Consider the following 12,846-nt stretch of genomic DNA (forward strand, 5'->3'; position numbering starts at 1 on the left):
GATGAGAGGGAGGCGCAGAGCCAGTCGTTGGTGTGTCCTGACATCTCTTAGCAACCGCCTCTTAATTAACGGAAGCTCAGGACGCAGAAGAAGTGTGCCAGGATGGACAGCTAAGAGATCAGCTAGTCTGCAGGAGGGGAGGAGGCAAGAGTAGAGAAACAGGAATTTCCGTATTGGAAGGAGATGGATAGAGGAAGCCTGAAAGCAATTTCTCCTTATTTAAACAGCCACGCAACAACTAAAACAGATCCTGATAAGCCAGCCCTTTATTGTTTTCTTAGAGGCAGACACTTTGTCATAGCCTCAATATATCCTTTTTTTTTTCATGGAATTTTCACATCCCTCTGAGATGGATATTATTCACTCCCTTTTAGAATCCAGAATAAATCCATTTTTACCAATGAGAACATTGAAGATCGGAGAGGTTGAGTGACTTGACCAACATCACACAGCAAGTTAATGCAAAAGCTGAGATTTCAATTGAAACTCATATAACTTGTACAGTATTCCATCTTAATCTCACACTGTCCTAACTTCTCAGCACCACCAAGGGTGGAGAACTTGCCTCGTTCACATGCATTCTCTCCAACATCACTCACAATCAACAGGTTCTTGCTGAGCTCTTACCCAGTACTGCAGACCTCTGCCAGGATCATGAGCTCTGCAGTTCAAGTAGGGGAAAGTACAACCTATCCTCAAGGAGCTTCATGCTGAACTGCACTTGCCAGGCCTTGGTGATACCCTAGCCTGTGTTCATCCAAAATAGAACCGAAGACTAACAAAGGAATATTATAAAAGACTTTATGCCAATAAAATTGGTAATTTGGCTAAGATGGGAAACTCCTTGAAAAACACACCAGAGATCAAAGTTCTCTCAAGAAGAAACAGAGACAAATGACCCTATTAAAGAAATTAAACTGATAGTCAAAAATATTCCTATAAGAAAACTTTAGGTCCAAAAGCTAAATTGAAAATTCTACCAAATATTTAAAGAAAAACTTACACCAATTCTACCCAAGCTCTTCCAAAAAACTGATGTGTAGGAGCTACTTTCTAAGAGTATACAAAGGCCAATATTATCCTGACACCAAAAGCTGGAAAAAGATAGTACAAGGAAAGAAAAATACAGTCCAACTTCCCTTGTGAACATAAATGCAAAAGATCTGTAGAAAATTTTAGCAGATTGAATCCAACTTCATATATAAAGACAGGGTAGTATATCCTGACCAAGCAGGGTTTATCCCAGGAATGCAAGGATGGCTTAACATTTGAAAACCAATAATACAATTCACCATGCTAACAAATTTAGAAGGAAAAACCTTATGATCATCTTTATAGATGCAAGAAAAGTATTTAACAAAATTCACTCCTGACAAAAACTCTCAAATAACTAGGAATAGGAAGGACCTTTCTATCCCAACCTGAACAAGGGCATCTCCCAAACAAATCAAAAACACCACCAGCTAACATTGTCCCTAATGGTGAAAAACCAATGTTCTTCTCTACCATCCGTGAAAAGACAAGAAGGTCTGTTCTTACCACTTCTATTCAGCATTGTGATGAAGATTCTAGCCAGTTCAAGGAGACAAGAAATAGAAGAAATTCATATTGGAAAGGAAAAGGTAAATGATAGTCAGTCCCAGTAGCATGAATATTCATGTAAAAAAAATTGATGAAGTTCACCAAAGTTACTAGATCTGTAAGTGAAATTGACAAGGTGATAGGACACCAGCTCTAATCATAAAAATCAACTGCATTTTTCCTATGCCCATGATAAAAAGTTAAAATAGAAATACTACTTATAGTAGCATTAAAAATATGAAATGTTATAGTACTTTTAAACTGAAAGCTGCCAACCAGTGATGAGAAAAGTTAAAGATCTAAAAAAAAAGTGGGTGGGAAGGAGATATGCCATACATATTGGTTGGAAGACTCAATATTAAGAAGCTATTTTTTCCTATATTCAATATATTTATCTCACTCCCAGTCAAAAGCCCAATAGGCTTTTGTTGTTGTTGTAGAAATTGACAAGTTGACTTACACAGAAAGGCCAAGTGCAGAGAATAGCCAAACACTTTGAAAAAGAACAAAATTGGAAGATGAACACACCTGATTTCAAGGCTTATTATAAAGCTACTGTAATAAAGACAGTGTGGCATTGGCATTAAGAGTCACAAATAGCTCTGTGCAGGCTGAGGTGTAGCTCAGTGGTATACTACTTGTTTAGTATGTGTAAGGCCCTGGGTTCAATCCCCAGGACTGGAAGAAAGTATACAGAACAGAATAGAAAACAGAGAATCCATAAATATATTATAATAATTTGAGGCAAAGACACAAAAGTAAATCAGGGAATAAAGGGTAGGTTTTTTTTTTCAACAAATAGTACCAGAAAAAATGGATATCCATTTTCAAAAAGAACTTCAGACTATACCTTATATTATATACAAAAATCAACTCAGAATGTACCATGGACCCAAATATAAAGACCAACATAGGAAACTTCAATGAGAAAATACTTTTGTGGCCATAGCTTAGGCAATGATATCTTAGCCCCATAGCAATAGCAAATCCATAAAATCCTGATACATTGAACTTCAACAAAATCCAAAATCTCTGCACTTTGAATGACATTCGTTAGAGAGAATGAAAAGCAAAGCATAGACAAAGTATTTATAAAACACTTATCTGAGAGAGAATTTTGACCCAGAATATATAAAGAACTCTTAAAAACTCATTAAGAAAACAAACTCAAATTTTTTTTAAGGGGCAAAACTTTTGAACAGGCACTTTATTAAATAAGATACATTGATGTCAATTAACTACATCAAAAGATGTTCACCGACATTGGTCACAAGGGAAATGCAACTGAAAGCCACAATAAAATACCACTACCACTTATTAAAATGGCCAATATTAAAAGAACTTGACCAGACCAATTCTTGGCAAAGATGTGGAGCAATTGGAATTCTAGTACATGGCTGATGGGGATTTTAAAGGGAACAACCCCTTTAGAAAATCTTTGGCATCTTTATAAAAAGTCAAGCTCTCACTATATGATCCAGCCATCCCAACATAAATGTAGCCAAAATAATAAAAGCATGTGTACATACAAAGACTTGTACATGAATGTTCATAGCACTTTGATTTATAACAGCCCAAAAGAACAGTCCAGACATTCACCAAGAGGTAAATGGATAAAGTGATTGTGTGGCATATCTGAAAGGCCAAGGTTCGTCTGTTGTCGGAGATTAAAATGCACACACACAGATAGCAGTGACAAAGATGAAGCACCTTATTGCAAGCTGGTGCTAGCTTATATAGAAAGTGAAAGTCAGTCATCTTAAACCAGGAAGCTTCCGGGGCCAATCATAGTAAAGGTCAGGTCATCACCTACAGTGCTCGCACGTCCGCCTTGCATTAGATTCATGGGAATCACGAACTGTTCACGAACGTGGAAGATGGGAGGACCAATTAGAAAATTTTCAAAACAACTTGTTATCCGCCCACTGGCAACTTGCCTGCCGCCATGTCTGAAAGGCCTGGGGAGTTCTCAGGGAGACTCCCAACAATATCCATATGATGGAAAGCTACTCTGCATTGCAGGGAATGAGCTCAGCAACAAAATGGATAAATCTCAAAATAAGCGTGAGAGTAAAAAAAGCCAGGAAAAAAAAAAAAAAAGAAAAGAAAAACAAGCACATATTATATGATTTATATACATATTTAAAATTCTAAAAAATGGAAATTGATCTATAATGATACAAAGAAAATAGGGGAGGGAGAGTGGAATGGAAAGGAGAAAAAAGCAGGGCAAAAGAAAATTTGGGGACATATGTGGATATGTTCACTGTCTTAATTTCACGAGTATGATATATGAATCCATGAGTTTCATGGATTTATTTAGTTGGTTAGTGTTATGGTTTGGATGTGAGGTACCTCCCAAAAGCTCACTGTGAGACAATGCAAGAAGGTTCAGAGAGGAAATGATTGGGTTGTGATTAACACAATCAGTGCATTAATCTCCTGATGGTATTAACTGAGTGGTAACTGGAGGCAGGTGGGATGTGTCTGGAGGAGGTGGGTCATTGGGGGCTTGGCTTTGGGGTATATTCATACTTGACAAGTGCAGATCTCTCTCTCTCTCTCTCTCTCTCTCTCTCTCTCTCTCTCTCTCTCTCTCTCTCTCTCCTTTCTGATCATCATGTGAGCTGCTTTCCTCTGCCACATTCCTCCACCATGATGTTCTGCCTCACCTTGAGTCTCAGGGAATGGAGCCTGCTCTCTATGGAATGAAACCTCTGAAACCATGAACTCCTAAATAAACTTTTCCTTCTCTAACATTATTCTGGATGGGTCTTTTAGTCACAGCAGTGAAAAAGCTCACTAAAACAGTTACATCCACTAGTCCCTCTGTATCCACGAGGGATTGGTTCCAGGATCTTCCAAGGAGAACCAAAATCCATGGGTACTCAAGTTCTTTTTTATAAATGGTAAAATAGTTGCATGTAATCTATATGCCCCAACTTGTATATTTTAAATCATCTCCAGGTTATTTATAATACCTAGTATAGTAGAGATGTTATGTAACTGATTTGTCCAAGGAATAATGACAAGCAAAAAAATTTGGATGTGTTTGGGGTAGAAGCAATTTTCCCCAAATACTTTCAATCTGCAAGTGTATTGGATGCAGAACCCACATACATGAAGAGCTGATCATGTTTAATCCTCTATCGGATATGTATTTTATTATTATTTTTATTTTAAAATGTATTTTATAAATATACATGTATATATAAATACACATATCAAAACTTAGTTAATTGCTGTCTTTTTTTTAGAGTTTGAAAAATCCAATACTTCGGTTATTCCTTTTTTTTTTTTACTTAAGTTATTCTTGAATTATGCATTTCTATTTATTTTAGAGTACATAAAGTGACTGGGAAAGCAAATTTTCAGTTCCCTTCTATAATATGATCATTTTTTAAAAAAGACGTAGATTTGAAATATGTGCAGTTTATTGTATGTCAATAGCTCAATAAATGTATATTTTCAAAAGAAAAAAAAATGAGTCTGGGTCAGAAACTTCCTCTATCTCTGCAGGCCTCAAAAATGTAACCCAGCCTATTGTATTTATCCCCAAAATTCTTCCTTTTACATTCAATTCTGGCAATCAGGAAATGACTGAAAATGTAGCAATTTCTCTGTGGAAATTTTCAGTCTGCTTGTTGAGGGGACCTACATGAACCCTAAAAATAAAGAAGCTGGACAGAGTCCCTCCTGAAGGCCACTTATCTGTGGCAAGTTCAGCCTCCTTTCTCTTACCTCGTATGCTCTGGCTTGGCTTCAAACCTTTGCCCAGTGTCTGTGGGTTTTTCAAGGGCAACGAGAGACAAAACAACAGAAGAACATCTACTTTCATTTCAAAATAAAGTGGAAGCTCTGTCATGAACTCAGCCATCTCACATTTGGATGAATCCCAAGGAAGCCTTAATCTTCGGGCTAGATGGGAGTTTTTGTCTCAAGGATTTTCCATTAAACCAGCAGGGAGTACAAACATAAAAGGGAAGGGTGAGCATATTCCAAAGACAAAGGGAAAAGCCCATTGCAAAGAAAGAGGAAAAAGAAAATGTGTTGGTGCTAGGGATGGAAACTAGGGCCCCACACACGCCTAGCGCATGCTCTACCACAGAGCTACCCACCCCCACTTTTTACCTGCCAGCCTCCATGAGTGTTTCCAGACTTCTTTTTTCCCCTCCAGAATGGTTCCATGAAAGGTTTTATATGCAGATGGAAATTATCCAGTCCTTAAACATTTAGGAAGATTTCCCAGATACCCAGAGTAATCCTGGCAGCTTAGGAACTATTCAATCAGAAAGTTCATAGACCCAACCTAATTCCTTTCTAGGGGTTCTACGTGAATTCCCCCCTTAATCTGGTCTCAGTGGGATGGAGAATAGCACTACCTCCCTCCCCATCATACCTGTTGCAAACTTGAAAGCATTCACTAAGTCACCCTGATTTCCTTTAAATCCCTCCTGCAACAGACTGTTAGGAAATCAAAAGTGCCAAAAATATCCCCAGGAGCTATTCAGATTTCTTTAATTGTTCAGGCTTCAGTAGGAGAAACACTCCATGTGCAGCAGTCTCATTGACTGACTCTGAGCTAGCAATTTTGAAGGGAGGCAGAGACAGGGGGTCTTGCCAAACTACGGGGCCAGGGGGTGGGGGTGGAGGGTTGCTGAGCAAAGGGTTTCCATCACAGCTCTAACATAAATGGAAGCAGGATGCTCAGCATGTAGTAGGTTCCCTGGGAAGGAAAGTTAAGGAAGAATCAAGGCCTCAAATGAGAGATGTTTACCTTTCCTGGGGCTGCTGTCATAAAGGGCCATAAAGGTAGTTTCTTTCAACAACAGAAACTCATTTTCTCATCTTCCTGGAGACTAGATGTGGAAATCAAGGTATTAGCCAGGCGATGCTCCATTTGAGACTCTGGGTAGAATCCTTTCTCCTTCTAGCTTTTGGAGATGGTCATCCATTTTTGGCCTCCCCTGGCTTGCAGCAGTATCATTCTAATCTCTATCTCGATGGTGATATGAGCCTCTATTCAAATCATCATCCCCCCTTACAAGGACTCCCGCCATATTGGATTAAAGGCCCATACTAATGATCTCACCTTCACTTGACTGCCTACAATTTCAATGACCCCATTTTTTTTTTTTTTTTTTTTTTTTGGTACCAGGGATTGAACTCAGGGGCACTTAACCACTGAGCCACATCCCCAGCCATTTTTTTATTTTACTTAGAAACAAGGTCTCACTGAGTTGCTTAGGACCTTGCTAAGTTGCTGAGGCTGGTTTTGAACTTGTGATCCTCTTGCCTTAGCCTCTTGAGCCTGGGATTACAGGCATGCACCGCTGTGTCTGACCTCAGTGACCTTATTTTGAAAGAAGGCTGTATGCTAAGGTAACAGAGGTTGGGAATTCAACGTATCTTTTGGGAGATGGAATTCAACCTATTTCACATGGATGACCCTGTCACAAAGATTTGAATGGAAGTGGTTTGTTGGAAGGGACAGGAAATCCTGTTCAGGGAGTGGGAAGTGAAATGAAGAAGGAAGGCAGTCACGAAAGGGTGCCACAGCCAGTCAGCTACCAGACAACTGGCTCTTGGCTATTGGAGCTTCATTTCTCTAGAGAACTCTGCAATTTGGTGCAGAGCACATAGATCACTGATCCAACCAAGAGGCAAAGAGCTGCGGTATTTACACACTGACCCCCATCAGCCATTGGGTGAGGCTGCTCCTGAGTGGGGTTAATTCCACAGCATTCTAGCATTCTTGCATGTTATGGCTCTGGAGAAACCCCCCAGCAGTCACAAACATTTCAGATGGAAATTGCCAGAGGACACTGACATGGCCAGGCCCCAGTGACAAGAGTAGAGCACTGACAACATCTACAGGGGCATGAAGGAAGGAGAGGCTCTGGGCCACCTCCATGGCAGATTGAATAGGCCCTAACCCTACTTTTTATTTGCTAGGGAGAGAGAATATGGAGGGTGAGGTAGGGAAAGGTAGACAAAGGAAGCTCAGAGAACTTCATTTCTCTTCTTTCTCCCATGGAAAAAGGAATAGCACCCTGCTTGAGCTGTTTAAAGGTCATGTAGCAAAGTGCTAAGAGCCAAATGGTCCTAGGTCCAAATCCTGACTCCACCACTTCCTAGCTGTGTGACACTGAGTGAGTTATGTAACCTCTCCAGGCCTCAATTTCTCCATCTGTAAAATTCAGAAGGCAGCATCCACTCCATGAAAGGACTAAAGCAGCTTGAAACTCATAAAACACTTAGAAACCAGACCTGAAACAGAGTGAGCAGTTGGGAAATGTTAGCTCTTATGATTACGTCTAAGGCATTTCCAGAATTATCCTTTTCAGTTCAAAATTCTGATAGTGAGATGACTCCTTGGGAGGTAATGAAATAATGAAAGGCACAAAGTAATATCAATACTAATCGCACTTTGCAGTTTAAAAAGAAATTCACTTTGACAATTTCATTTCATTTCCAATTCTGGAAATGTTTTAGAAATAATCACAAGAGATGGCATTTCCCAGTGGCTCACTATGTGACAGGCATAATTTCTAGGTTCTTTATATGTTTTAAGTTGCTTCGTCCTCTTGTGAAGTGAGTGCTGCATTTTATAGATGGGGAAATGGACGCCTGGAGAGGTTACCTAACTAACTCAGTGTCACACAGTGAGGCTCTCAGGACTGATCCTCTTTTTTTCTGCCTTATTAATGAGAATCTCAGGATCCAATAGATTAAGTGCTCTGTCCAGGGTCATGATTAAGCAGGGCTGGGACTCAAACTTACCACTAAAGAGAAGAGAAAAGATCAGGTGCATAATGGGGTTCCATTTGGTTTTTTGGGAGACTCAACAAAGGAAAGACTTTTTATTTCTTCTCCTCTTATAAGAACACACCATAGGTCCTCTCTAGCTGTTACTATTGTAGATAACTTCATGACCCCATTCCAAGTCCACCTCCTCTCATAAATCTTCCCTGACCACCCAGTCTGGACTACTTGGGCTTTCTATTTCTCTGAGCACCTACTGACCCTTTATGCATTAGGTATTCAGACACACTGCTTTGTCAGGTTGGTTAGAGATTCCAAGTGTACAGAATATGTCTTATTTCATCCTTGAAGACAGAGGGGCTCCATTTCAATACCTTTCAGTAAATACAAAATTGATATTTGATTATTTAATTGAACAAAAATCCCACCAATTCCCAGCTTGGTACCTTGCATTTAACAAGTGCTCAATAAATGCACATGAACTTCTTAACTGACCATTGAGAGGAAGGGCTGACAGTGGTATAACAAAAAATGCATATTTGATCTTTGTTTTTGATTCCTGGCACAGAGCTCCAAAATCTTTGGAATTTCCTGCATGCTAAGGTTATTTATAACCAGCACCTTTCAAGTACCCTTGAGTTTAAGCTAATGCTGTGACCTTTGGTGGGACCCATGGATAGCTGCAGAATTGGATTAGAGATTGGAACTGTCCCCTCACCTCTGGGGAAGGGAGATGGCCTGGAGCTTGAGATCAGTCACTAATGGTGAATGACTTAAGTCCCTAAATGATGGATTTGGAGAGCTTCCTGGAACCCAAAGAAGGCATGGAAGCTCCATGTTGCACCCCCATAGGGCCTTCCCTGGCCCTGTGCATCTCATCCATGGCCTGGTCCTTAATTGCATCCTTTATAATAAGCCAATAATAATAGGTAAATCACTTTCCTTAGTTTTGTGAGCCATTACAGCAAATTATTGAATGTGAAGAAGGAGTTATAAGAATCTCTATATTTATAATTGGTTAGTTAGAAGTATGTGCAGAAACCTGGGGACTTGTGACTAGTATGTGACATAGGTGCAGTCTTATGGAACTCAGCCCTTAGCCTCTGGGATCTGCATTAACTCTGGAAGGCATCAGAATTGAATTAAATTATAGTATACACACTTGGTATTAGAAAAAGACATTAAAATATTTAACAACCAATTATCCAGAGTAGGGGTGGGAGAAAGACGTGATTTGTAGCATCTGTCTATTTCTGTGGTATCAATATTCCCACCAGATCCAATATCAACCTACCAGCAATTAGTTGGCTCTCAGAAACCAATTAGTTGGCTCTTCTGAACAGAGTATCATGAGAAGATCTCTATCCCTGGTACTGTTTCCAAAGGCCATACTAGCTAATACGTTTTTATGTTGGGCCTCTTCTGCCTTAAACTTATAGTGCAGAACCCATTATTAAATCAATCTTAGAACTCAGGGGAAATGTGCTTTAATGAAACCCTAAGGTGTCACAGGTGGCCTACCAATTATTCACACCTGTGCTCTCCCATACTTAATGGGACCAGAAGATGAGGCAGAGATAAGGATCCCTTCAGTGAAGAATGGAGAGGATGACCTGCTTCTTCATAGGGCCCCTTTCCTCACCCCATTGCCTAAGACTAAAGAATGCAGCACAGGAAACAACCAGTCCAGAAATGATATCCTCCCTGTTCTCTGTGGAACTGTTATTTACTTCTTGGACTTATAGTAAAGGTAGGGGAAGCTTTGGACAAACACTACCTCTTCTTGGACATCCCCCCTACCACGATAGTTAAGAATGCAGATTCTAAGGCTAGACTGCTTGGGTCAGGAGCATACAGACAGCTTTACTGAGCTTTCTGAACCCCACTTTCCTCATCTGTAAGATGAAGAGTCAGCATAGTACCTTATGAGTATTAGCCTTATTATTATTATTATTATTATTAACTATTATTGAAATCAAATTGCCTTCCTCCACTCCTGGTTACATTTAACAAAACTAAGTAACTGAAGAGGAAAAACTCAAACAACTATAATCAGGAGGCCCTTAAGTCTTAACACTGACTCTCCAGCTGGATGGATTCTGTGGTGTGACCTTACCCAGCCCTAGCCACTAAGAAGATGGACATGACCCACCATCCCGGATGAAGGGGCAGGTGTGTGGAGGCACCATTGACAGAGGCCATCTCTGCAGCCTGCAGTCTGCTGCAGCTTATGCAATGCTCCACCCAGCATCCTTTCTCCTCAAATTAGGTCCAATTTCCTTGTTCTGGCCTCCAGGGAGACAGGGAACAGCTGTCCTACCTCTATAAAATAACTCTTCCAGGTCTGGATAACTATTATTAAACATCCCCCTTCATACTTCCCTTGCTCTATTATAAGATACATTAAAGGCCCTTGCTAATGGTTTGAGGTCTCCATGAGATGGTTGCTGTTCACCCTAATTCCTCTAATAATTAGTGGTTGTAAACCACTTTGAAGATAAAAGGCATTTTATAAAAGCTAAGTCCCATTATGATTAGCTTTCCAATACTTCTTACTGATGCTGATGAGCACATCAAAGCCAGACACAGTCACAGCATGATATCTGGTGGTTAATTAGATGTATTTCAAGACAGCTGGTATATATTAAAGAAACTGCTGCAAAATTTATCAACATTAAGAAAGTGTCTACTTTCTTCCTAATATGAACAAGCTCTTTTCAAAGGCTGTCAGCAGTGATGCCTGCAAGACAGGAGTCCGGAGAGATCCAGTGCTAATACATGCTCTGGGCCTGGAAGAGAAAGGCCCAGTAACAGCACCTGACTTTGAACATCTTATCCTTGTTGACAAGGCATGTACCATGCCTTGCTTTGTTTTGTTTTTGCAATTGTGCTGTGATATAAGCAAGTAAAGTAACACAATCCCTGCTTTATGGATGAACAAGCTGCATAAGGTCATGGATTTTCAAGACATTGACATCAGTGTGGTGTAGCAGAATACAGTTAAGGCTCAGACCTATTATCAAGGTGACATTATTGATATTCCTTTCAAATGCTCTCAAATATTTGTGCATCCTCCCCCTGCGTCTGTGTGGTTTTGCTTTTCATTCCCGGCACCTGCGACTCTTAGAAGGTGGACCCTTAAGCTATTGAAGCCACTTTGTCCAAAGGGACAGAGCAAGAAGTACCCAGAAGCTCCTTGACCCTTCCAAATAGCTCTTAGCCAATGACCTAATTGCTTCTCAAAAGCCCCATTTCATAATACTATCCAACTTGGAACAATGAAAGCCCAGTACCCCTGTCCTCAGTGGGGACAAAGTCTGAGTTGTTTTATTACACTCTAGAATACTTTGTAGGACAAGACAAAGGCTGGAACTTTCTGAAACTTTGCCTGAGCTCTCACTCCATCTGACTTCTTCATCCTCCCTTACAGAGTTCTCATGGAAACTTTTCCTCCTTAAATCACCTCTCTGAGTCAATGTCTGGAAACCCATCCTAAGACAACTCTCTTGACTCTGCATTAATGAGAACATTTTGGATATTTTATATGGAATATATTCTTACAGATTCCCTTAGGTACAAATCTTCCTTTCCAGCTCTACACACACACACACACATACACGTGTGTGTGTGTGTGTGTGTGTGTGTGTGTGTGTGTTTTCTGTGTCTGCCCTATGCCTTCAACTCTTAGCTCTGTAAGCAGGATGTTCCAACTGCTTCTGGAAAAATGAATTATTATACTCTGCCCAGCCACATGAAAGGCACTGAACCAGGGAGGGCCAAGGAAGAGACATGTTTAAGACTTTCATTTCTTTGGTGAACTTACTTATCAGAGGGACATGATTAGAGCCATGTGTGCACACAATGAAAACTACAAGAGCAAATGATTCTTGGAGTGGTACCCCCAAATGAAGCCACTTTCTAATGATTCTCCATACCATTCAATTATGGCTCATTTACTTAAATGTTTGAATCTGAAGCTACTCTTGAATATTTAAGAAAATGAAGGTCAAGATAATCCAAATGAGTAGATAATCCAAAAAAAGGAGTTTTAAAATTTAAATTTAGTTTGCATTATTATTATTATTGTTGTTGTTGTTGTTATTAATTTTTATAGTATCACTTTAGGAAGCTGCCTAAGAAAGTTAAGAAATCTGCCCTACAAAAATAGCTAATTAGTAATAGAGTACGAATTCAATTTTAATTTGCCTGACTCTTTAAATTTTGTTTCTTTATTGGTCACATGGGGCTAATAATAAGTCTTACTTTGCAGAATCTTTGTGAGGATTAAACAAAAATAATGTGTATAGCCTACCAAAATACCTGTTACAATAAGCTCTACAGAGTAATTGGCATTATTAGTCCCAAGTGGAATATCATTGATCCCCAGGGTATCCCTATAATTTGGATGTGGCTTGTGCCCCAAAGGTTCATATGCTGGAAGCTTGGTCTCCAAAGCAACAGCATTGAGAGGTGGTGGGTCCTTCAAGCAGTGGGACCTAG

At 39.8% G+C, this 12,846-nt stretch overlaps 1 protein-coding gene across 1 annotated transcript in view; it reads right to left on the bottom strand.

The window, feature by feature from the left end:
* Window positions 1-12,846, bottom strand: part of Cracr2a (calcium release activated channel regulator 2A) — an 88,352-nt gene that overhangs the window by 73,827 nt on the left and 1,679 nt on the right. The gene's annotated exons all lie outside the window — the stretch shown is intronic.

Source organism: Callospermophilus lateralis, chromosome 4, assembly GCF_048772815.1.
Source record: "Callospermophilus lateralis isolate mCalLat2 chromosome 4, mCalLat2.hap1, whole genome shotgun sequence".
NCBI lineage: Eukaryota > Metazoa > Chordata > Mammalia > Rodentia > Sciuridae > Callospermophilus > Callospermophilus lateralis.